General features: G+C 38.1%; 1 protein-coding gene across 1 annotated transcript in view; it reads right to left on the bottom strand.

Moving 5' to 3' along the window:
- The window catches only part of CTNND2 (catenin delta 2), a 736,406-nt gene that overhangs the window by 594,423 nt on the left and 114,198 nt on the right, over positions 1-27,785 (bottom strand). The window lies entirely within an intron of this gene.

The raw sequence follows: 27,785 nt of genomic DNA, 5'->3' as shown, positions 1-27,785 counted from the left end.
AATTATCATATGGTTTCACTTTTTTGTGGAACAGAAGGAATAGCAGGGAGGACATTAGGAGAAGGAAGGGAAGAGTGAAGGGGGGAATCAGAGAAGGAGAGGAACCATGAGAGACTATGGACTGTGGTAAACAAACTGAGGGCTTCAGAGGGGAGGGGGGCGGAGGGATGGGCTAGCCCGGTGATGGGTATTAAGGAGGGCACGTATTGCATGGAGCACTGGGTATTATACGCAAACAATGAATCATGGAACACTACATCAAAAACTAGTGATGTACTGTATGGCGACTAACATAACATAATAAAAATAAATAATAATAAAGACCAGGAGAGAGATTAAGAGACTAAGTAATATGCCACAAATCACAGAGATTTTAAGTAATAGAATCTGTATTTGAATGTAAGCAGCTTAGCACTCTGGAAAACAGTATGGAGGTTCCTCAAAAAGTTAAAAATAGAAGCAGAGGAGGGGGAAAAGGTGGCGGAGGAGTAGAGGACCCTTTTTTTCAGCTGGTCCCCTGAATCGAGCTGGATATCTACCACGAACACCCACGAAATCAGCCTGAGATGCAGGAAGATACATCTGGATCTCTACAAACAAACATCTCCAGCTCTGAGTATTGAGGTACGAGGTGGGGAGCCGTGAATCCGTGAACAGATATCGGAAGATAAATGAATGTAAGCAGTTTAACTTCAGAACTCGTGTTCTTGGGGTGCTTGTGTGGCTTGCTCGGTTAGGCGTCCAACTCTTGATTTTGGCTCAGGTCATGATCTCAGGGTCCTGGGATCCAATCTCCCCACTCAGCGGGGAGTCTGCCCCTCTCCCTGCTCACATGTGTGCGCTCTCTCTCTCTCACTCTAAAATGAATAAATAAATCTTAAAAAAAAAGAAAAAGGAACTTGTGTTCTTAACTACTAGAGATCCCCATCATCCTTTACAAGTCTGTCCTCTGGAGTCACGTGTAAAGGCCATCGCGTCATCACGTTCTTAGGGGGTTTGCACAGCAATGAAGAATTGGATCATCCACCCCTACTCCCTACCAAGGAAGGAAGTTTTGATGAGAAACACGTTTCCTAAAATTCAGCCAGGTTCCTAGGGGAGCCAGCACTCCAGAGCTGCCCCCAGTCTAGTCTACCTACTAAGTAATCCTTCACCAACTATGGTTTTGCCTGTCATTTCAAACGTTGTTAAGGCTGATATTGTATATAGTAATTTAAAAATTTTTTATCTGCTTGGGGTGTCTGGGTGGCTCAGCCTGGTAAGCATCTGACTTTTGATTTCAGCTCAGGTCATGATCTCAGTTGTAAGATGAAGACCTGTGCTGGGCTCTGCACTCAGCACAGGGTCTACTTGGGATTCTCTCTTGCCCACTGCCCCCTCCTCCCCACTCTCTCTCTCTCTCTCTAAAAATAAATAAATAAATCTTTAAAAGAAAATCCTTATCTGCTTACATTTGAATGAATTAGTTGTACTTCCTTAAATAAAAGGAAACACATATCACTTCCCCCCTTTAATAAGACTCCTATAGGAAGGTTTGCAAGTTGAGGGGAGAGAGGAATCTTCTATTATTTACAGACTTTCAACACATGAATTGAAGACCAAGAGCTGAAGAAACATATCTTCAATCACCATGGTAATTTATGAAAAGTACAGGACTTACCCAAAACGTTTTACCAATAAGTGCAAGTTAATATCCATTAAGGATTGGCTCATAAACATCAAAAATAAGTACAGTGCCTATAACGACAGCAAAAATGTATGGAACAATCTTCTTTAGTAGATCATGAAGACACAGTGATATTTCCTAGGAAACCGATAGAAATAACGTTAAAAAAAAGTTAACTTAATAGATCTTGGGGGAGTTTGTGTCTTCTGTAACTTTTTTGTAGGTATCAGCATGTTTAAATATACTAATTTAATGCCATTTTTTGATTTTTCGGTATCCCCAATATATGAAATCTTGAACTTGTCAACAGTAGTTATTACCAAACACAGCTTTTTCCCCCATATGTGATATGCATGGCTCACAAAGGATTTTTTTTTGTTGTTTTATTTCCACTAGTTCCTAAAATCCAAAATGGTTGGAAATTCTACTTATCTATGAGGACAATGTGTACCAAAGGTGAGATTTATGCCTGGGAGTACAATTCAGTGATGAATCTGGGCAACGGAAAAGGGATTAATGAAATATAGTTTAGGGGCACCTGGGTGGTTCAGCTGGTTAAGCGTCCACCTTCAGCTCAGATCATGATCTCAGGGTCCCAGGATCGAGTCCTGCTTCGGGCTCCCCGCTCAGTGGGGACTCTGCTTCTCACTCTGCCACTCCCCCCACTTATGCTCTCTCTCCTCTCTCAAATAAATAAATCTTTCCTTTTTTTAAAAGAAATACAAAAAGAAATAAATAAAAGAAATATAATGTAGACTTTCCACTAAGGTTCATAGGGCACAGGGTTTATTATTGTGGTGGTAAGAAATGACACCTGGATATGGTTATCCAATTTATTGAGACTCACTGCATACCAGGGACCTCAGAGGTACAAATTTCTTCTGATATTCTGATGACATTCTATTACCGTCAAACTGATACTTGAAGTACATGCTACTGAATTCTGAAGTTAAGACATAGCTCAAAAATGCATCACTGTAACTACTTTCAGGAAATCTCAAACACTAGGACCATAAATGTTTGTTATCCAATTCTGAAGCACAGATGTAAATATGCATCTGAAAAAAAAAAAAAAAAAAGACTCGTAACTGAAATATGTGGCTCAAACTTCCAGTCTTCTATCTCCCATCTCTATTTTCCTCCCTGGCATTGTTGGATGTCCAAGACAATCACTAAAGTATTTATCTACTTAGAGGATTACTATCTACATTAAATAACAGTATGTGGGCACAATACTGTTGTGTGTGTGTGTGTGTGTGTGTGTGTGTGTGTATTTTAAATCAACATGTGAAAAGCATTTGCTGCCACCTAAATTTTAAGCAATGTTTGAGGCACCCTGAAATTATTAAAAAAATCTAACCATGTATAAAAGTACTGAATATTTTCTACAGATATATTAAGTACACTGTGTGTTTTATTTTCCTAACTTGAGAAATTATGTCGACAACTGAACCAATACATGTGCATATCTTTGTTTCAAATGAAGACGAGCACAGGAAATTGTATTTCAAAATTATTGGGCAGAACATTTCCAGACAATGATGTTGGTAATGAAAGGTTTGATCTGGAAGGAAATGTCAGCAATTAACTCAGCAGTAATAGCACAGAAGTCGAAGGTAATGAGAGTATTGGTGATAAAAATGCACTAGGAACAACATTGTGAAGGCATCCGTGAACGCCTGTCTCTTGGAGAGACTGAGAGCTTGCAGACAAACAGCTGAAGTAAATGAAAAGACGTAAAGAATTCTAAATCCAACAAATACAATTCAACTTGTGTAAAGCAGCAACGACACATTTCTCTAGAGTTGTACAGTGTGTAGAAATATTGTAGATTATCTCATCTCTGACATGAAAGAACGACTGAGGAACACGTGACTATCCATGGCCAGATGGTGAACAAGAACACGCGTACATACATTTCATATGCACGTAATGTTGAGCAAGACATTACTTGAGAACGATAGGAAACCCTAGTATCACAACTATTTTGCTTCTTTTTTCCACAGCAATAATTTTCACTTTTCTTTTTCTGTTTGTGACCTAATTGGCATTACCAGATACACTCCTCAACTTTTTTTTGCAGAGAATCTTTCCTACAATACTACGGAAAATGGTATATTGCTAGAGATGAATTTTATTTTCTTCTGCAGAAAATGTCCCTGAAAGGAAGAGGCAACATAATAAGCAATAAATAATTCGAACAGATTTAATTCAGCTCATTAAAAAATAAAATGTAGATCTCTAAATTCTACTTTGATCTGTTTGAAAACCCTTAGTCATTGTAAGGTTATTGAAATTATTTTATTAGATTTAATTGTTAATATTTGTTTGTTCACTTCTCACAACTCATTAAGGTTTTAATAACTCATACTTTCCTAAATGAGAAAATATATCATAATGATAACCACATAAACATCTATTGCCTTATAGTCTACAAAATGGCTTTCCATAAATTATCACTTTTGATCTTAATAATCTTTCAATTAGATATTAATATCTAAAACCAGAAAGATACTGTGAATTTAATAACAGAAAGCTAATTTATATCAAAGTTCTTATTTGGGAAGTTAACTCACCAAGCTAATTATAAAAAAGTGCTCAGGCACATATTAAAATATACTTCGGTAAAGAAAGCACTTAGTGCTATGTTTCAAAACATTCACCTGAACCCTTCACCTCCATTCTCCCCTAACCCCCAACTCTCTAGAAGGTTCTGTCAATGGCAAACAGTGACCTACTCCTTCTGTACTATCCTTTATTCCTAAGGCTTCGGCAGGCAGGAACTTTCCTCTAAGGGTGTAATAATTAAGTCCCTTCATAATAAAGAGATGTAAAGCACCATGAGATTCAATTTCTCTTCCTCTGGAAATTAATGATAGAATTTCTTTTTTGATCTATTTTATTCTTATAAAATACGCCATCATAATTTAATTTTAACAATGCAAATGGTTCATAACATTACATCACAGCTTCAATATTAATATTATCATAATTAGGAAAGTATAGGTAGAAATATATTAGAGAATATTTTTTGTCATCATTGGCACCAAGAATAACTCCATGACTTCTGTCATCTGGAAAGATTTGAGAATCCAAAGCAACACGAATGAGGATTTCTTTTCAGACAAGTTCCCGGCGGATGTGTGTCAGTGTGCATAATAAACACGATGACATTCGACAGCATGATTCAAACACCTCCTTGGCAGTCACAGCAAGAAACAAGGGCACTGCCCTCTGGCCATGGAGACCGGAGCATCTCACCCAGTGTCTGTCCAGATGGACATGCTGGGCCAGTGAGGGCACTAATGGAGTAACCTTACAACATTCCGGTTTGAAAGAGACAGAAACCAAGAGACAGTTTCACTTTCTCTTTAAATACTAACAGTAACAACAACAACAACAACAACAACAAAACCAACAATCTAGCATACCGCTTTTCATTTTTCAAGCTAATAAAATTAATGTATTAGTGGTAGATTGAAGCAATCCTTCTAGAATTCTCCTGTGCCAGTGGCAGCCTAGAATCAATGAGGGGATAAATCCAGTACATTACAACACATTGAGATGACTTACTAAAATATTTTGATAAATATGATATAAATTAGTCATTTGTTCATTTAAAAGTAGAGATGCTTCTTGGGACATTCTCTACCCTATTTCAGAGTAAAGAAGCATTTCAAAGAGGGCACTTCACAACGGGCATCTTAATAACTACGGAACAGACTGTTGACCCTGAATGACTTCACCTCGAAAACCTAACATGAACTCACCATCAGGATATAAGCATAAATGCCACAGTTTCACAAACCTATTGAACACACTTTTGCCTTCATTTAACATATTAATAAGGTGGCTGCCTACTTTTGCAAATATGAAAGTTGTCAATTCTAGTTTCCAAAACAGAGTCTAAGTATCTATCTTGTTAAATACAAGAACACACCATGAAACAAACATGATTCCTTTACCCACATACAATTTGAAATATTATAGTTACAGCAGTTGGTATGTTTCAGTTTTACTATTCCTTCTTGGCGTTACTGTCAGGACTTCATACAGAGCACTAGGACTCCTGAAAAACTCAGCGTGGTCTTAAGTAGCCAAGATTATCCTGCCACAGACCTGCTGGGAAGGACTGGAGGCCCCAGAAGAGTCCAGAGTAAATGGCTAATTACAGAGGTGCTACACTTGTGTTTAGTATCATGTTATGGTAATGTAAAATGTAAAACCCAGGACGATGATTTTCCCTAAAAGTAAAAGGCACTGTAGACGGACAGAAGTTGAATATATGACAGATAAATACTGCAGAGAAATCTATTATATAGTCCAACAAATTATTAATTTGAGCAGTCTTATTTTATCATTCATTCATTCACTGTTCATTCATTCATGTAATGAGTAGTTATTAAATGGCTTTTTTGTTCTGAGCACTATTCTGAGAGGCAGGAAAATAGATTAGACGTACCCCCACCCTCACCAAGCTTACAGTCTACCATTACTGTGGAAACACTCATTATCCATCTGGTATCTGCTCCTGCTTCTTCCAGAAGTGCAATTTTATTTCTTTTAAACAAATCGATTTACTTATTCCTGTAGTGATGTACATACAGTAAGCATTTAGTCATGACCTGACGGACTAATTAGCATTTTTCTTTGTAACTGATAAATGTACAGTATTAAATCATATCCTGAAGCTTTAAAGTTATTTGCTAATTTACTATTTCACATAGAGGGTAGAAATGAGAACACAGAAATTCACTATTGCATGTTTGGCGAGCATTCACATTCATAGGCTGGTTCTCTTTTTACCACTGAAGTCAGTTGCTAAAATGTGATTTATGCTGGGTTGGATTTTGAAATAAAGGCAGTGATTCATGTATGTAGCATTCAGCTGCAGCAATTTGTGCTCCAGGTCTTCACGGCCATCCCACTGGCCTGGGAAATTTATAAATGCTCTAGTTGTTACCATGAGCTGGACGGTAACCATGACCTAGAGACCTTGCAAAATTCTTTACCTATATCAACAACTACTTTCACCACTGCAACTAAATGCTATTTTCCTCTCTTCAAGATGAGAGGATTCGAGAATGGGAGGGACTGTGGTGGGCATCAAGCTGGTATATGGTGGAGCAAGGGCTCCACAAGTCTGCTCTCAAGCTTTGAGTCTTCCTTGTAGCTTGTTAGTCCCAGTTTTGCAAGCTTCCTCCCCTCTTCGGCATAGAGTCTTTATTCTCCTGCCCCCTGCTCTGATGTTCTCTGGCTTTCCAAATCTTAGTTCCTCCTCTCTCCCCTAGAAAATCTGGGGCTAACCTTCTCCAGATGGGTGCAATGCACTATTATTACCTGGACCCCAATTAAACATTCATGTCCCCAATCCTAGAGAGGGCCTGATTAAAATAGTCACTTAGTATTATCACATCGAGCAGGAAATGAAGTGAAGCATTTATAATCCCATGTATACCCACGGAGGGATGACAGGGAGATTTTCATGAGCATTTTGGTCAGCTTCTTAGCTTGGAGTCCTACATTTGTTCTTCCAGGGATTAGGAAATGTAGAATGGGAAGTGGAGAAGCCACAGTCAGGTTTGGGTCCCAAAGAGAAAGAAATACATCCCTGCTTCCTCTTAGGGTCCTAGTGAAGTAGAGAAAGGAACGAGGAGCCTTAGATGCTGACTCCGTACCCTTCAGCACATCATCTCCTCTTTCCAACTTCCCTTCCTTATTGCCCTGGAAAAGTTTTCTGTCACATGGCCTCACATTATCATTTGTATAATTCAATGTCTGATGGTGATGAAAGTGCCAAAGAGAAACATTAAACAGCAACACCAAAATGATATATATTCACTTTTGGAAACAAATGTTGAATAATTAATTTATTTACAGGTGCTTCAAGAAATTGGGATAAATCCCAATGCTGGTATGATGCAGAAAGCAATATGGATCAACAGCTTGGAGTTCTAGTTAAGCACCAGGTTTCCTCCGTTACTCAATTTGTCTTAAATGACATTCCTTTATTTATAAAACTAGAATAGGATTTGTTCACTGTAGTTCAATGAAAGGTTATAGAAATACAATGAGATTAAAGCCACAAGTTTTGGGGGGGTTGAGGGCTTGTCTAATATATTCCTCATGGTGTCTAGAGGAAGATCTCATCAAGAGGAGTTCCTTTCGCTGTTCAGATAAGAGGGTACCAAGCATAGTGACACCCTCAGAACAGACAGGCACATGCTATGGAATAAATGTATACATAAGAAAGCAATTTAAATTGTACAGGGACAGAAACGTTGAGAATGACCATAGTGTCAATATATTCTCGGAGCTGAAGACTCGATGCTGAAGAAAACAGACTGGGTCTTATATTCTCATGAAGAGTCACAGACTATTAACATCCACAATAAATGAAAAAGATGGCTTCTTGCAGTGATAAGTGCGATGAAGAAAATAAAATTGTCCGATGAAGTGATCAGGCCTTCACAGGAATAAACAGGGACTTGTAAAACCATTGTAAGGTTTGCGTTTGATTCTAAAGAAAGGCATTGGAGGGATGTAAGTGACCTTATCTGACAAGTATTTCTTTAAAAAAGATCTAATATAATATGCTAAAAAGATTTAATATATTATATTAATATATTATGCTAAATTTAAGGCAAAACTACCTTGAACAACACAAGCTACAAAGAAATAATCCTGTTTGGATTTGATAGACGATGATCCATACAAATCATGTGGGGTATCGAGTGAGGACAACGTGGTAACAATCCAGGAACAGTAATGGTGACTGGGAATATGGTGGTAGTAGTAGAGGAAGAAAAGCAAAAATGTCCTGAAGTGGAGCTAACAGGACAAGTGGTAGACACCCACCCCCCCGCCCCCAATTCCTGTGCCCTGATTATTCAATCCAACCTTCAACTAAGTTCTATTTTGGAAGAACTTTGAAGAGGGACTTAAGGTTATACATGAGTTGACCTAAAAATACACAGACTATTCTGGATTATCCAGGTTGGCTCAACTTAATCACATGAGCCCCTAAAAGCCCAGAATTTTCTCTGGATTGGGTCTGAGAGATAAGGCAGAAGAAGCAAGAGAGGAGGCAGAAAAGGAGGTCAGAGAGATTCAAGGGCACCGCTGCTGGCTTTGAGGATGGAGGAGGAAGGCCTGAGTCAAGGAACACTAGTGGACGCCGGATGCTGAAAATTACAGGCAGCCACCAGCAAAGAAATGAAAACCTCAACCCCACAAACCACATGGAACTGAATTTAGCCAACAACAGAAATAAAGTGGGAAGCAGAGTCTCCCCCAGGACCTCCAGGAAGGAATGCAGCCCTGCTGACACCTTGATTTTAGCCCAATGAGACCTGTGTCAGACTTCTGAGACAGTGACAAAAATAAATTTGCATGGTTTTAAGCTATTAAGTTGTGGTAATTTGTTACCACGGCAATAGGAAACGAATACAGCAATGGAACACATATTAGATGGCAATAAAGAAGAGGGACATGTAAGGATGACTCAGCTCTTCGGACAGAGAAGGGGAATGGAGGGATCATTTACTGAGTTGGAAAAGAATGATGTAAGAGCATTTGAGGAGGGGACAGAAAACAAAAATTTTGTTTTGAACATCTTAAGCTTGAGGTATCTGTCATTCGTCCAGTTGGAGGTGACAAGTAGGCAGGTAGAAATACAAATTTGGAGCTCAGAGAAGTGGTCAGGGCCAGAGATGTAAACTGGCTTCATAAACGTGTCCTAAACGTATAAATGGGGCTACACATGTGCCCTAGGGATATACACAGAAAGAGTCAGAACATCCTCAGGATTTGTTCATTAACTATGTCTAAGGAAAATTAGGAATGTTAGGAAGGAAAGAAGGTCACATACTTTTATGGGTTGAATTAAACCCTGCTCCCCCCAAAAGACATACTGGCATCCTAATCCCAGCATGTGAATGTGACTATAATTGGAGATAGGATCTTTAGAGATCTAAACAAGTTAAAATGAAGCCTGTGTGGTGGTCCCTAATCCAAAATGACTGTGGTCCTTATAAAAAGGGGAAATTTGGACAGAGACATGCACAGCAGGAGAACATCACTGAAGACCAAAGGCAGAGATTAGGATGATGCTTGCACAAGCCAGGGAACACCAAAGATTTCTGGCAAACCACCAGGAGCCAGGAGAGAACACAGCACAGGTTCTCTCTCACAGCCTCAGAAGGAACTAATACCTTGACTGTCAACTTTTAGCCGCGAGAACAGACAATAAATTTTTGTTGTTTAAGCCACCCAGTTTGCGGTCCTGTGTTACAGCAGCCCTAACTAAGTCACACACACATAACATTGTGGAGTTGGCCCCAGGCAACTGTACAGATATATTTTGAGCAGTATGGTTTCCATAGCTGGCATATATAATATTTTACCACCCCTTTTAAAATAAAATAGATGAAAATATGTCAAGGAAAAATGATCTATTATAATAATTGCAACAGCAATCATACAATTATAATCATTCCATTTTTTAAAAATCAACAAACACATATAAATTCACTTAGAAGTTAAAATTTCTTTTATTAGATATTAACATTGATTGCAACTCAATTGCCACAAATTACAAGTATTTGAATATTAATCCTCTGTGAAAAATTATGGATAGAAAGGTGCTCAAAAGTCTTAGTTATGAGCCCACTTCTCCATGATATTTTTTGTATTTATTCAAATACTCTTTTATTTAACTTAGACCTGTTAAAAATGTCAAACTGTCAAGGTCCCAAGTGGAAGAAACTCAAAACTTGGGCTGAAAGTCTATGAACACAGCAGGTATCAAATCTCCTCCAACTTTAAAAGGAGCATGCCTTCTGTTATAAGCAGAAATGTAAACATAATGAGGTCCCATGCAAGAATTGTGCTTAAAGTTGACACTATGCAGTATAAGAAATTCTCAAGCTCATTAACAACCGTAAAAAAAAAGAACCCAGGGAAAAAATACTCATAAAATACAGCACTTGCGAATTTTATCAACAATTTGCAACAAACCTAGAAATAGAAGCTGCCAGCTTAATGTATTATGCTAAATAAAACCTGAACCCACCCAGAGCAATGGAAGCTATGAAGAGTCCTGGGTAAATTCTGAAAAACTGTGATTCATAAAAACCCAGAAAACAACATGACTGGAAAGAGCGAATTAATACCATGTTATCGCACCCAGGCCCAAGGCATTAAACATCATCTATAGGCTGATGATTCCCAATGCTTTGATCTCCAGCTCTGCCCTCCCCACTGAGCTCTAGACACATCTAGTCAACTACCTACTTCCCATTTCCACTGGGTATTCATTCACCAGATTTCTCTAAATTCACAGCCCAGAAGAAAACTTTTTTATTTCTCCCATTATCCCCATCCCCTCACTCCCAATCCTTCCTCATCTCTGTAAATGGGACCATCATCAACCCAGTCCCTGGGGAGAAAAACATAGAAGAGATTCTGGACCAGTCTCTTTTCCCTATACCCCATGAAAAGACATCGGTGAGTTTTTGTTGGTTGTCTTCTCCTGCAATCTGTACCTTGAACTCCTTCACTTCACATCATCCCTAATGATGTCACCCACTCCATCATCTCTAGTCTGCATACCTGCAACAGCATCTCTCTTGGTTTCCCTCTTTCTCTTCTTGCCCCCTCCCCCATTGCCTCCAGAATCTTATTTTCCAGAGCATCCAGAGTTTTTCCAATTTTTAATTACACCATTTCATTCCTTTGCTTAAAATTTTCCAATGGTCTTCCCATGAAATCATCATCATCATCACCACCATCACCATCATCTCATTCATAAGAGAACCTGGATTTGAGCCCATTCATAGAGAACCTGCAAATTGTCTACTTTCCTGACTTATCTGCTTCCACCATTCCATTTTTTGGCTAAGCTCTAAAAATGTGGCATTGTTCTTCCTCAGACCCCTGAAGCCATTCCATTAGCCTGGACCGTTCTTTCCCCAGGCCCTCACCTGGCTGTTTCCTTCTCTTCCTCTGAGCCTTAGCACAAATGCGTTGCTTATCCAGAAAAGGCTCTGCTCAGCTAAATTTGACTAGCTGTTCCCTTGTCACACTTCATTTTGTTGCCCCGTGTGTTTGATTTTCTTCATACCACAGACCATGACCTGAAATTATACGTATTACTTATTTATTTTTTATCTTTGGTGGTTGTTTTTGCCTGCATGTTTATTGTCTGTCTCCCCCAGTAAATCATTATAGTTTAGTTTCTGTTTACTTTTCACAAAATATGAACGGTTTTCCCATTTGGATGAATATTCCAAATATTTTGAACAGATGGACTAAGGTTACAGCTATTTTTTTTTCTAGTGTGTGCTCTTTAAGAGATGCATTTCTTTCCAAATCAGTGGATCTCAGTTGACCCTCTGTCACTATGATGGTCTTACCTGAGTGAGAATTATTAATCCCTCACTGACATCCTAATGGGAGAATAACATCACTTGAACTTTTGGGAGAATGAAAGTCTATTTTATAATACCAATAATGGACAAAATTTCAAAACTTATTTTTTGATCCAGCAGAGATAGGTAGTGCCCCACACTGACCAGTGAAACGAGAGGAAGGAAAGCCTTGTCTGTGGGTCTAGCTGTGTTCGAGTCGGAGAAGATGTGTCTAGACAAAACCTGGCCTGGACCCAGGTGTCCTTAAGTTTGAAGCCAACTTCTGAGGGGAGGCTTGAACTGAGAGACCCCCACCCTCACCCTCAGGGGTAGGATCTTGACCTCACAACCTAGTCATAATAACCTTCCTACATTTGGCCGGACTCTTACTAACCTTTTATCATTACAATTTCTTCCTAACAAAATCACTTTGAGAATCTTGTAACCTACACAATGACCTCCTTTAAACAGGAGGAAAAATTTACAACTGATTTATTTGACAGCAATTTGGTTTTAGTCCTAGTATTTGTTATGTTGATTTATGGTAACAACAGAAGTGCTGATGACAAAGAGTTTTATGGCTAGTTCTGGACACAAAGTCCTATGTTAGCTCTCCATACACAGTTCCCTCTAAATGCCCGCACCGAAGTTGCTAGGCCATAACTGGAGTGGAGCTGAGTAATGGCCAGCCAACCCGAGGTGGATCCTAGGCAAAACCCCAATGCCTTGTTTAGGTTGGGAGGAACAAACATTTCAAGGAAATGATATTCCAAAGCTTCATTCTTGTTTTGTACAGTATATTTTAAAATACTAAAGACTTCAAACTGTTGAGTTGAAAAGATGAGTTGAAAATTTTAGTTATAAGAATAGCTGAACATTCCAAAACACTTTACAAGACAAGCTGGTGATCGTCAGATGTGATATTCCTCACAACCCCATGAAGCACTTGGGATTGCAATCGCGTTCCCATTTCAGAGAAGAGAAACACGCCCAAAGAAGTTGAGTTTCCTGGGGTTATAAATCACTAAATCTTAATGCCAGAGAGCCATCTTTTTACTCTCAGCCCAGGGTACCCATCCCCCAATAAGACACTTTCCTTCCTCTGCTTATTAAAGCAAACCCTTTGGGTTCTAGCTGATGGGTTTGTAACTTTTGAGCAATAGAATATTACTATCATAAATGCTGCCTGAATCAATCAGAGCAGAAATAGGTTGATCATCCAGAGTTCTATATATCTCAAAGAAGTATGATAAATTCATGTTTTTTTTTTTTAAGATTTATTTATTTATTTGACAGAGAGAATGAGAGAGCACAAGCAGGGGGAACAGCAGAGGGAGAGGGAGAAGCAGGCTCCCCATTGAGCAGGGAGCCAGACACAGGGCTCGATCCCAGGACCCTGGGATCATGACCTGAGACGAAGGCAGACGCTTAACCATCTGAGCCACCCAGGCGCCCCTAAATTCATGTTTTTAATATGAATGACAGCACAGATCTTGCTATATTCTTCCCTCCTTGAGCTTTAGCGGCATACATGTTAAGGGAAAATGCTATTGCAAGCTACAAAAGGAAGCTCCTGTCTGAAACAAGACATTTAAGGCACATAGATTAGAGATGGACTAGAAATTGAACCTGAGAGTTTAGGATACAAATCTAGGGTCTAAGTTGGTAGAAAAATCCTCTCTAACAACAAAATCGGTCAATTCTATCCCCTTTCAAAGCTTCATTTTAAGCAAGATTTAGGACTAACATTGTTAGCCTGCACTTAATCACGGAGTCTATGTACTTCTGATGAGGGACAGAAGCAGAAAAATGTTCACCTTTAGCCCAGAAGGCTGACCTATAGCCTGCATAATTTTGATAAGGATCAAATATGTACTGGTGGCTACATTCTTAAAGGGCCTGTCCATCTCACCCCTAGTTAATATCAAGCTGAAGGAAAAGCATCAGAGAAATCCTATGAAAGTAGTTCTATGAGTAGAAATTTGAAGAAAACATTTATGATCTAATACTCCCCGCACATCCCCCCCTGCTTGAGCACTGAGCATATAACCACCAGCTTTGTACAGAAAAGTGCAGCTCTTACTGCTCATGGGTCCTGTCGTCATGCACCGTAAAACCTCTCAAAAACTCTTTCTTGACTGTCACACTCAACGATCCCATAGCACCTCCATTTCATACAGTGTGTATCAGGATACGAGGATAAAGGTGTTCTTGAACCCAGAACAGATGAGGTGGACACCTCGACCAGCTCTTCTCTTCCCGTGTCCTGTCCAGCGCCCAGATCGTAAGTACCTAGCATGTCTCCACGATGACACATCACTCACAAGAACACTCAGTCCTGCTTTGCAGGCCTCTGCAGGTTCAGTTCCTTCAACTGGAACCCCTTAACAAGCCACTCCCCTTGCCAGTTTGGCAAATGTTAGCTCTTGTCTATTTCAAGGGTTAGCTGCTGTAAGGAGACTTCCTTCGTCCTCCCAAGGAAAGGGATCACCTCAGGATCACGAGGCAGATGTTCCATTGCGACTCTCACTCCACTGTATGATAAACATTTGTCTCTAACTGACAGTCCCCTCCAAACTCGGAGCTCTTTGAGGGCAAGGATTGTATCTTATTCCTAGTTGTGTTCTTAACACAAATAAGTGATCAAGGAATATCTGACATTAAAGGAAAAACATACCCTTTTTATTTCTATTGACATAGGTCCCAATAGTAGGAGTTCTCCAAGCCTAGATTACAAGGGAAAGTCACAAAAAGTGGAGATACAGAGCTTCATATCTAACAATGTGTACACAAGAACACTCATGGTAGGAAATCCCAAATCCCAGAGAGTGAGTATTCTGTTCTATCACTTAAATGGTGTTAACCTTGGGCATTAAGAGATGCGATTTTATAAAATGAACACTTGAAAATAAAACTTTTTGTTTAAATATAAATCTTATCTTTTAGCATATTATTACTCAATCCTTCTGAATTTGAAATTTTGTCTTTATAGAAACCAAAAATTTCCAGAAATAATAATCATCTTTTAAAAATATTAAACAATTCAGTATCCCTAAAATATATTTAAATTACTAATGACCTAAAAAAGCAGATTTATGTCAAGATACGCTGAATCCCAGCTACTCATATTTCTATTTCTTCAAGGAACATGTTATATAGTAAATTTGAACATAAAGGGTAATTATTCATAGAAAGCATGGCTTTAAAGAGGTTATAATGCTTAATAAAACTAAGGCTCTTCCTATTTCTAAAAACAAAACAAATACAAAAAAACTTTCAGCATTCTCTAAGGGTACATTAACAAAAACTTAACATTAAGTCCCATATTTAACAGAGTCACAGAATTTCCATCCTGGGTTTAACATCAGTTTTCTGAGCACACCTTTTTGCCTCTGAACTCAATGACGCTATCAATGAGATACATGTGCAGCATGGTACCAACCTGATATTTTCTAATAAATTTTTGTCAATGTCAAGTTTTCTTAATCAAAATCCATTTTGCTTTGGAGTTGTTTTTATTTAAATGTCAACATGGCATTCACATAGCAATTGTCCTGTTTAAAGTAGCTCATACAAGGGATGAAATTATGGATCAACTTGGTTCTTTCCCATAATTGTGTAGACATTCGCTTGTGTATGTCTATGTCATTCCTTGAAGCTTAAATTAAAATAATCTTTTAAAAGTCCTTATTAAAATTTCTTAATGACATCTGTGAAAAATATAAGTAAACCCTGATGCTTCCTTCATAATGATAAGAAAAAATCACGAAGACCGCCATGGTATACAGAATCCAGAAGAGAAAAGAATGCTAGGAGCTGAGTAGTGAGATGAATCTGAGATCCAACCTGGGGATTCAAAAATACCATACCTGACATGGAAGTCTTAGTTCCCATCACCTCTTTCCCACCAGCTCCCCTATTCTTCACAGACTGGGGAGGGTGAGAGGATTAGGTTAGACCTTCATCTGTGTTTCCACAACAGTCAGTGCCATCTGTCTTCCTATCAACTACCCAGGGTATCAACACTTTTGCTGCCCCACCTCTTTCTCTGACTCACCAACAGGATCCCCGTTTCCACTTCACTGGATTTATCAATCCCTTCAAGTTTTGTTCATCTTTGCATCTACAGCGGCTTACCAGGCTGTACTTTAAATACACATGAATTTTTGGAGACAAAAACAAAATGCATGCCAGTTGAAAAGTTTGACTACGTTGATAAAAAGTTTAGATTATTTCTTGCTTGATGACGTACCTTTTTTTCCCATATGTTTGTTGTAGAGGACACAGTAATTACTTTGGAGGTAAATTCCTTCATACTGTGTGTACAATTATCCTTCTGATTATTTGCATGCCACTCACATTTTTAGTGAATTTATACTGATTGCCTATTATGCAGTGACTATGTTTAACAGATTAAATAAAATATCTTTAATTTACAAAAGTACATAATGACGTTCGGAAAGGTTAAAAATTGTGCATGAGCTATGACTTCCGGTGAGTCTGAAGGACCAAGATTTCAAACAGAAAATTCTGTTGACACTAAGGCTCTATTTTTCCTCTGTACCAAACACTGCTTCCCTTTTTCCCATCGAATGAATGATTTCCACTTCAGTCAAGATTAAGAAACCCAAGTGATGCAGAACACGAGAATCAACAGAAGCTCTTCTGTTGCTGATAGGCATACGATTTATACAGCCACTCTGGAAAACAATTAGGCATTAACTTCTTAAGATGAACTCTGACTCCCGAACATATAATGAAGAAAAACTCTTGGAAACATGTAAAGCCAGAGACATATACAAGACTCTTCTTGGTAGTACTATTCATAATAGCAAAAACTTGGAAGCAACCCAAATGCCCAACAAGAGAAGCTGGAGGGATCTGTGGTACTGTTACATCATGGAATAGTCTAAGGGAAGTGAATTCAATGAAGTACAGCTAGACACAGCACACAGGTATCTAAATCTGTGTTTCATCATTTTGTGGGGTGGCAGTAACATGGGGTTGAAAGTTCAGATGAGGGAACCAGAACAGGTCTGGCACTAATATCAGTGTGACGTTGGAAAATTCTATAACCTCTCTGTCCTCCATTTCCTCATCTCTAGAGGGAGGATAATACCTGGCTCACCGGGTCATAGGGAGAATTTATGAGTATAACTATACACAGGCAATTAGAATGGGCAATGTCACGTATATGTGCTTCTCTCACTACTTACACCATTTACTAGAATACAGTAGGATCTGAACAAGAATTCAAATATAGTTAATGTTCATTAAACACATGTATAAGAGATCAAATCTATTTCTCACAGCATAACTATATTTGTTATATTTAACATACTAAATTGTTAGATATATATTTAACTAGAACAATAAAAAAAAAACAAGAAGGCACTCAATAGAAAGCATTTTCTAGTCCTAATTGGATTAATATTTAAAATACTCTCTACTCTTAAAAATAATGTAAGGTTACTCATCAAAAAAGCACTTTAGCATGACTATAAGTTTTTTTAAAGATTTTATTTATTTATTTCAGAGAGAGAAAGAGAGCACGTGCAGGGGGAGAAGCAGAAGGAGAAGCAGACTCCCTGCTCAGCAGGGAGCCCCCAACACCGGGCTGGATCCCAGGACCCTGAGATCATGACCTGAGCTAAAGGCAGACACTTAACCAAGTGAGATACCCAGATGCCCCATGACTATAAATTTTTAAATACTGAAATTAGAAATGACAAAGATATTTCTCAGGAAAATATTTTAAAAATTCCAAACTGGAGTAAATGAGGAAAACTGAGACCCAGAGAAATTAACAAATAATACAAAAAAAAGTCACATGAGTTGGGGACAGGGCAGTAACTGGAAAATGTATGTTCTGACTGCTAGTTGCTTTTCTTTTTAGTAGGGTATATTAAACTCATTTTAAACAAAAATATATCTGGTAACACATAGCTGTGCAAGCTAATCGTGAGACCACTGACCTCCTGTCCCATGACAGAGAGCCATGCGGTTGATGGGAAGAGGTACCAACATCCTGGAGGAAAGAGACAACCTTGCAGACATCACCAGGAAGAACTTTTTAGGTACCTAGTCCAGCCTACCAAAGACCCTGAGCTGGGACTCTTTCTGAAGGGTTTGAGGAGCACCTCCAGTCTCTTGGAGGTCTAACTACCTCCCCAACCCCTACCCTCTCCAAACTCACCTCTACTTTCAACAGATGATCAACTCAGCAACAATTTACTTCCCTGCATTTCAAAATCCACCTGAGTCTTCAGACAGCCCCCTTCCTTTCCTCCTACAGCCCAAAGTTTTTCCTCCCTCTCTGGATTGTGCTCACATTTCTGCTGGCCTCCGGGCTTACTGAATTAACCCTATCTTTTCTTTCATTTCTAATTGCATGCTCACCAGTGGACCCTTCTCTCTCTATAAAAATGCTCACTTTTTACAGTTATCTTTAATGTGATGTTTTTTGTTTGGTTTTTTTGTCAAAACACTTTCCACTACAACTTTTGCCAAGCATCTCAAAATCTTTCCTTCTATCCCTCTTGTCCATCCCTATCTTAGTCCACTGCAAGTTTCTACCACTGCTACTCTACAGAAACCTTTTGTCGAACATGACCAATGGTTTCCTAATTCCCAAGTGTGGCTGTCTTCTTAGACACTTCGTGTCTGCAGTACCTAACTGTTGATGACTCATCCTTCTAGACACAGTTCATACGCCTTGGCCCTGATATTAATACTATCCTACTTTCTACCTCTATGCTACTTCTTTTTGCCAATCTTCTTATCCCTTCCTGCTTGCCTTTAAACGCAGGCATTCTTCTGAGAGTGCTTACAAGAACTGATTCTTCTTCACACATTTTTTCCCATTATTTTGTCTGTTCCCAAAGCATCATCAGTCATATCTATGTGTATCAGCCTTCTGATCATTTCTTGTCCCCAATTTTCTATAAAATCCCAGAAATATATTTCCAGTCATCTACTACCTCCATGGATAACCAAGGGGTTACTAAAAATGATATTCATAGCAATGTGTTTTGTCCTTACACAAATGCTCCTATTTCTAGCTTCCCTATCCTGGTTCATAACATTACATTCTTCTTGTCACCCAGGCTAAAAACCATGATGTTAGCTTTGACTCTTCTCATTCATTTGCCTCCTACATTTATTTCCAAGTTCAAGAGGGTCTGTCAAATATAACCCTTCATTTACCTCTAGTGACACCATCTTCATTATTCCTCACCCCTGCAGAGACATTCCTGGGCATTTCTCACTAGCCGGATTCATTCTCATCTCATCTAACACCCACAAGGTGGTTTATATCACAGTCCCTAAACTTGATTCATCTTTTGCTGTCTATGCTGCCATTTCTTAGCTCATCTAACATTCATTCATCATTTATGGTGTTTGTACACTGAAATGTGTACTTTGACAAGAATATTTTTCATGCAATCACTCAACAAACATTTACGGTGCAGATGTTATGCTAGTTTTTTTGTTTGTTTGTTTGTTTGTTTGTTTGTTTGTTTTTAGGACCAGGAGCACATTAATATGAATATGAATAAAATATGACTCTTGACCTTAGTTCTTGTGTGTGCTGGCTAAGGAATGTGAGCCATTTCCCAAACTGTCTGCTAGAGAATAATATTTCCGTAAGTGGTATAGGGAAATAATCCCAGTACATACTGGGTCAAAGTTAAATAAAGGTCTTCATTATATGATTCTCAGAACCATGAATATGCTGATGGACATTGTAAATTTTCTAGAAAGGGAGGTGAGGTATAGAACCATTAACTTATTATACTAGACAAAAGTTTCTATCCCTTGGCACCTAGAAACAACTCAGACTGGTAGAGTAGATGTGACTTTTTATGGATGGGAAAACTGATGTTAGCAGAACTTATGTTAACAGTAATAGACTATAAAACGGTGACTAATATATCTCCTTTTAAGTCTGCTAAAAGTTTCTGCTCCTTTGTTTTGCACATATGTAAGACTTTTAAACCTACCCTATATCTCCATTTTCTTTCCTGTTCCTCTCTACTTTAGCCTGTCAGTGTTATTTTTTTTTAAGATTTTATTTATTTATTTATTTATTTATTTATTTATTTATTTGAGAGGGAGAGAGAGAGCACAAGCAAGACCACAAGAGTAAGGGGAGGGAGAAGGAGACTCCCCGCTGAGCAGGGAGCCCAATGCAGGGCTTGATCCCAGGATGCTGGGATCCTGACTTGAGCTGAAGTCAGACTCTTAACTGACTGAGGCACCCAGGCACCCTGCCTATCAGGCTTTCTTTTTCCTATTCATATCTGACTACACCAGGTACTTAGGTTTTGATGTTCATTTCATATCATTTGAAAAATGTTAAAGCATTCTCCACCAATCACAGCTCAACAATCCCTTATGCAAAACCCTGGGACCTAGATGTGCTTCTGAATTAAGAATTTCTGAATACAAAGACACTACGTAATATACTACAGAGTCAAGGAGAAGCACCCAGAATCAACACATTAAAGTTTCCACAAAGATACGTGCAATCACTCACATTTACCATCATTAATAACATGATACACAGCCTCGTGTTAGTTTGGGTCATGTTTAGATTCAAAAGGTTAGAAGCTTTTAGTCACTTCTCTCCTTAACACCTTGTTGACGGTATACTACGAATTGTTTCCAGGAATTATGCTCACAATGCAGCAGTCATCATATATCTACATTCACACACGCCCCTCATAGATTTTGAACTTAAGGAATAATGCATATAATTTGGTAGAAACACTACTTAAATCTCTCACTTTTTCCATATTCTGACCATCTGAGATGTTATTAACAAGAAAACCATCTTGATCAGTGGCACCATTTACAACAGGTAAATCATTTCTTAATGATCAACTCATTCTAGCCTGTTCTAGTTAAGAGGAACATGACAACTACCACCCAAACATGCTTTCAGGAATTGGATGAGCCTCCACATATATTTGGCATCATCTGTACCCTCATTTTAGCAGTACATTATTTTACCAATCAATTGTTATTATTATTATTATTTATTTATTTTTTGCTAAAAGTAAAATCAATTCTAGTGAACATATTATTGATTAACCGGAAACTATATTATGCTTCCCTCCAACTTCTTCTTAGTCAACTATGTAACTTCAGGAGATGTTTAAATCCAAGTAAGAAGTTGGCAAAATTAATAGACAAGCATTTTTAAAAAGCCAATATTTTCTTTCTGGAGTTTTCTGGGGTATGGCTTGTATTTATAAGCACTACAAACTTAATCTGAAAAATGAAAAGAATTCAAAATACATTCTCAGTGTATTTTCCTTCCTTTGCCCTGCCCTGTGTGTGGTCCGAAACTACAGCTCATTTGTGGTCCTGGTGGGTTCTTCATTTACCTTTCTTTAATCTCATGCACAAGAGTCTCTGCTGATCAGAACCTGTCTGCCCTCTCGATGTGGGTCATAATTAATATATTTTAAATTTCTGCACTTGTTTCCATGATGGCAGAGAAGTGTAGGCAAACATTCCAAACAGAAGGTGTAAGCATTTTGGCTGAAGCAGGTATAGAAAAAGAATGCTATTCAGAATATCCACATTTTTAATGCTGCACAAGCAGCTGGGAACTTCTAATCTTTCCCTTAGCTAGAATCACAATCCTTCTCCATTAACGGCTGGTGCCATCTGTTGGTACTCAAGGAATGGGCATCCAAATCGGTGGTGATTTGGGTATTTCACAGAAGAGAAATCACATGACTCACCTTATCTTTGAATTTTGAAGTGCTCATCATACTACCCTTCCCAACGTCTTACATTTCTATACTGTCTTACAACACAGGACTCATTTTTTGTTGGTGCACTCTATTTGGTGGCATAACTCATTTTCGTTTTATATTAATTTGACTTTTAGGCCAAACATTGAGCTTTATATTTGTTTTTAAATACGCTTCCAAGAAATGATTACAATAATGTATCAAATGCATTTTAATGTCAACAACAACAACAAAAAGTTTAATCAATGGTACTTCGCATTTCTAGATTTTTTTTTTAAATTTCATAAATCTCAAATAAAATCTTTGAAAATAGTAGCTTCTACATTATTGTTATTCTTCCTGAGAGTATTACGGATCACTGGCGAATTAACTGGGTCTTTTTATTTTCTGTAATTTGATGTTTTGACATCTTGGCACCTTTCAGAGCCTGGAGAGACTGCCTCTCCCAGGGCCAGCCAGTTCCTAGAGATGGTAAATGACTCTCCCTGGACTGTGCCTTTCATAGGAAAGTTGACTAGTCCTGGGTCCACACACCCAACCACCTCTTCTATTAGGCTCTCTTACTCAGGTCTGAAATTCTTTTGCCTTAGTTACCCCAGAGCCTCAAACCAGACAATCTGGGACAGCCCCTGCACCCCAAAGCCCACTGACTTTATTCTAGAAGCTAGGCAATCAGGCTCATACCCTGACTCCCTGGTTCCTCACCACAGAAACCACAACAAAGGCTCTTGCTCACATTTACCTGCTGCTCCATCTGCCTCCTGACAGATCCTGGCCTTTACCTGCAAGGCAAGTCATGGAACACGCCCTCCTCCGCAAAACTATCTTAAGTGTGAGTATCTTTTCAGTGACAGGCAACTCCTGATCTGTTGAACTCATCATACCTGAATAATAATAAAACCCACACTTTAAAACAATAGGTCACTGGGCCGATGTCTTAGTATCTGTTGCTAAGTCCCGTGTTTGTAACCTGCGACATCCCAGACCCTCTGAATCTGGACCCCAAAGTTGCTTTTCCTAATACCAGATGACATGCAGCCTGGTGGCTCTGCTGGCATTTCCTGATGCAGAAAGACAGCATTTGGGGCTCCAGTTTTATTAATTATTAATCCCAGTATGGCCCCAATGTAGCTGTTTGTGGCTATAGAAAACACGACTGTTAGCCAATATTTGGTCCACTTGATAATGCCCCATGCCAGGGGTGAAGGCCAGCTCTAGGTCCTGGTTCACTGTCATTTATTCAAGTCCCCATGGATGTGTGTCTACATGCATGTATACATACACACATTCATATATATGTACAGCCACATGTATCTTTCTAAGCTAATTCTACTATATGCAAACATGTAAAATCGATATTTAGGAAATTATATAAAATAAATATCAGATTTCAGACTACCGTATTTGCACTTCTTAGAAAATAATTTTGTGATGTGTGTGTGTGTGTGTGTGTGTGGATAACTGCTGGTAATTATATTTTGGCAGTGGAAAAAATCTGTTACATAAAAATTTCAAGTTGATTATATGTATATTAAGCTCTTCCTGCCACAGCTGGCTTGTTCCATAACCACCTTTAAGCACCTTCCCATCCCTTATCCCAAAGCCGTTGTGGCTTGCACATATATTCTACAAACAAAATGTAATCCTTTTAAAATGAACTATTCATCATCATTTAAAAATAAAACTAAATTCTAATTTTTCAAAGGGATATTTTAAAATCCAATAGTCTTTAAATAGGAGTAATGTGGCCTCAAAAACTGGGTTTACATCATCATGCTCACTTAGTGAAAAGAGAAAAGAACACCTGTTATCTTCTTACAGATTTATCAATTATTACCCAACATAAAATCCTGCCAAGGAATATGTAACTTGTTCCTCAAGCTCTAAATATGCTTTAAAATTATGCTTTTTATATAGGAATTTATATTGAATAGATTCTGTTTCCCAATCAAAGATTTACCTTAAATGAAGACCAAAATTAAATGAACTTATTTTCTTACCAACATAAAACATGATGACTATATCACTGATTGGGGATAAAAGACTAGCCAGCTTAAAATAAAACATTAACAGAAAGCAAATACATCTAACAAATTTTGTAGTTACCATAATAATAAGATACTTGACTATTTTCTTGAAAAGAGTCCTTGTCTAAAATAGAGATGTCAGTTGTATTCATGACAGCTCATAAACTGAAGCTTCTGTTGATATGGTTTTATTCCAATCATTCTAAATGGCACAATTGATTGAATTGACCCTGCAGTTAAAATGGCTAAAATGGGAATACTGCCTATGGCTCTTTCCAGTGCTTTCTACAAAAACATGGCCTTGACAGAGGCAAAACTGTCCCCACAAAAGCATGGCTCTGAAAACTTTCCCACCTTCATACAACAGTATCTTCTGAAACATTTATTTATATTCTGTCCTTCAAAATGGAGTTGAGACAGTTATATCAAGGGAGAAAAAAAAAAAAAAAACCTCTGAAGAGATAAAAGCAAACTAGTAAATAACACTGATACCTTTCACATTAGCTTTCACATGATTAAAACAGGCATTCTACTCCAAAACATGTAAGATTTCCACTTCTTAAAACCTTTTTTCCCCTCATTGTTGAAATTTTTAGTCTACTACAATTATGTCCTTCAAAGTAACATTAACAAAATGACAGGTTTATTTTTGGCATCATAAGGAGAATATTAGCTGGCAAATTGCTCCCACTGAATGAGAATAAGAAAATGTAAATTACCCTGTTGGTCTCTGAAAATTTGCCAGTGGAAATATTCCTTCTTCCATACAGTGAATGAGACTTTTGACCTCTGAGCAGACTGCTTTTTACTTTATAGGGGAAAATATCAAATTAGGGCAAACATGCATTCATGAATGTGCACTGGATTATTTTTATTTCATTACAGAAGTAAAGAAGTGAAAAGGGCATGTGACTTTACACGCACTGAGTACTTGCTATGTGTTAGATACCGTGCTGAGGGTTTGTAGGTATGATCCCCTTGGATCCTCAGAATGACTCTATCATGCTTTCCTTTTTGGAGACAGGGATGCTAACATTCAGAAAGCTCACACGTCTCTGTTTTTAATTTCATTCATTAATGCTTATTAAACCTCTAAATGTGTTTGGCACAATTCTGTACCATGGGGATAACAAAGCAAGAAGGACAAATGGTCCTTACCTTCAGGAAGTTTACATTTTATTGGAAGAAACAGATTAACAATTAAATACAGGGGCGCCTGGGCGGCGCAGTCCTTAAGCCTCTGCCTTGGGCTCAGGGCGTGATCCCAGCATTCTGGGATCAAGCCCCACATCAGGCTCCTCCGCTGGGAGCCTGCTTCGTCCTCTCCCACTCCCCCTGCTTGTGTTCCCTCTCTCACTGGCTGTCTCTTTGTCAAATAAATGAATAAAATCTTAAAAAAAAAAAAAAAACTTAAAAAAAAAAAACAATTAAATACAGTTTTAAAGGGCACCTGGGTGGCTCAGCTAAGTGTCTGCCTTTGGCTCAGGTCATGATCTCAGGGTCCTGTCAGGCTCTCTGCTCAGCGGGGAGCCTGCTTCTCCCTCTCTCTCTGCCTCGCACTCCCCCTCTGTGCTCTCCCATTCTCTTTCCCTTGCTCTCTCTCAAATAAATAAAATCTTAAAAAAAAAAAAAAACTAAATACAGTTTCAAAATCACACATTTGAATAACTTTAGGGAGAAAGTCATTAAGTCACTGTGATGTAGAATAAGAAGAGGATTTATTTTAGCAAAGTTTTTTGAGGAGTTAGCATTTAAACTGAGTTTTAAAAGATGAGAAGGAGCGAATATGTTGCCTCCTTCCACCAGTTTAGAACTGTATTAGTTAGTTCTCGCGCTGCAAAACCGTGTATACTTGTGTGTGTTTGTGTGTGTGTGCGCGCACACGTGCGTGTGTGCATGTGTGTCTGTGCCCATGTGTGCAGGGATAATATGGACGAGAGTTACGATAGGAATTAAGAATTGAGAAATTAAGAATGAATACCAAAACAAAACAAAACAAACAAACAAACAAACAAAAAAACCCTGGAGCTCAGGGGACTGAAAGAAAATATAATAAGGTATAACAAAAAGCATATATATTTGGAATATAATTTTGTGATCAATTAGGTAGGAATGGTATGGAAGAATACATTGTTAACAATTCTTAAGAAAAAGGTTACGTCTTTACCAAGACTGAACATTCAGCCATATGGGAGTTCCTGGTTATCTATTTTATTCTAAAGAAACAGCTCACATCAACTGGCTTATTGAGAAGGTAAAGGCACAAATGTAAAATGCTTCTCTAGGGAAGAGTAAAAATATCGAATGATCCTGCTGTTTTCATTCCCATAAAACAACATGGAATTCCTTTTAATAGCTGGTGACAATGGTGTCATTTTATTCACCGACAATAAGTAGTCAAAATATACTGTGTAGGTTGTATTTTGTTAAAGAGGTTTAATTTCAGATATTATTTTCTTAAACAGATTTAATTTCAAATACAAAACTAACGGGAGACTTGAATGCAAAAGCAATATTCAGGAAAAATTATTAAGAATGTTTTTTAAAAAGTATTTTTTTGTGTGATTTTGGTTTATAAGATGTTAGAAAAAGAAAAGAAAATATAATGATTCTTTTCCAGTTAAGGAAAGTTAATGATGAGAATTTCACAACAGCTCTTTTGCCTCCTCCCAAAGTTTGGGTGTTCCAAACTTTTACCAAAAAAGTTCCAAAGTGAAATTGGACAATGTAATTAAAATTGTATCTATCAATCGTGCACTCATTCAACAGATATTTATTTAGAGTCTACTATACGCCAGGTACTATAGTTGAAGCTGCATGAACTACTACAACTTATGGTTTGTATTTTAGAAGCATCCAACTATGAAACAAAAGCAAAAAAATCCAGCAATAACAACAGCAACAACAAAAAACCAAAATTACAATAAACTTCAGCAAAAATGGATTGTATGTAGCATGCAGAGAAATGGCCACGTGGCTGAAATTGTTAGAACATAAAAGGCGATAAAAATATTTAATCAGTGACATTTTACAAAACAGCTATGAATCAGTTTGTCCTTTATGTGTTGCTTTTAGTCTTCATAGGGAAGGGACTTTGGCCTCAAAAATTCATTCTACCAACTTTCTTGTTAGAATGATTGGGGAAGACAAATCCTGAGAGACTCTTGACTCTGGGGAAACAAACTGAGGGTTATGGAAAGGGAGGTGGGTGGGGGGATGGGGTAACTGGGTGATGGGCATTAAGGAGGACACGTGATGTGATGTGGTATGAGTACCAGGTATTATACGCAATTAATGAATCACTGAACACTACATCAAAATCTAATGATGTACTGTACGTTGGCAATTGAACTGAAATTCAAAAATAAATAAAACTAAAAAAAAATTTTTTAAATGATTGGGGAAAACATGTTAATGTAAAACTTGGACCACATACACACAGTCAATTGTTGCAAAGGGGTCAATCCCATTCAATGGGGAAAAGATACTCTTTCTAATAAATGGTGCTAGAACAACTAAGTAACCATATTCAAAAATTTAAAAAAAGGAAAATAATAAATCTCTACTGTATTTTACACCATTTAAAAAAGTTAATTTGAAATGAATCATAGACTTAATGTAAAACCAAAAATTATAAAGCATCTACAGGAAAATATGAGAAAATCTTTGTGACAATGGGTTAGACAAAGATTTCTTTAAAATGACATATACAGGGGTGCCTGGCTGGCTCAGTCAGTTAAACATCTGACTCTTGGTTTCGGCTCAGGTGATGATCTCAGAGTCGTGAGATCAAACCCCACAACAGGCTCCATGCTCAGTGCAGAGTCCCCTGGTCTCTCTCCCTCTGCTCCTCTGACCTCTCTCTCTCTTTCTCTCTCATAAATAAATAAAAACCTTAAAAAAATAAAATGACATA

Source organism: Ursus maritimus, unplaced genomic scaffold (genome assembly GCF_017311325.1).
Source record: "Ursus maritimus isolate PB19 unplaced genomic scaffold, ASM1731132v1 scaffold_15, whole genome shotgun sequence".
In the NCBI taxonomy this organism is placed as follows: Eukaryota; Metazoa; Chordata; class Mammalia; order Carnivora; family Ursidae; genus Ursus; species Ursus maritimus.
Note: the sequence above shows the minus strand (reverse complement) of the source record. Positions and strands in the feature narration are given on the sequence as shown.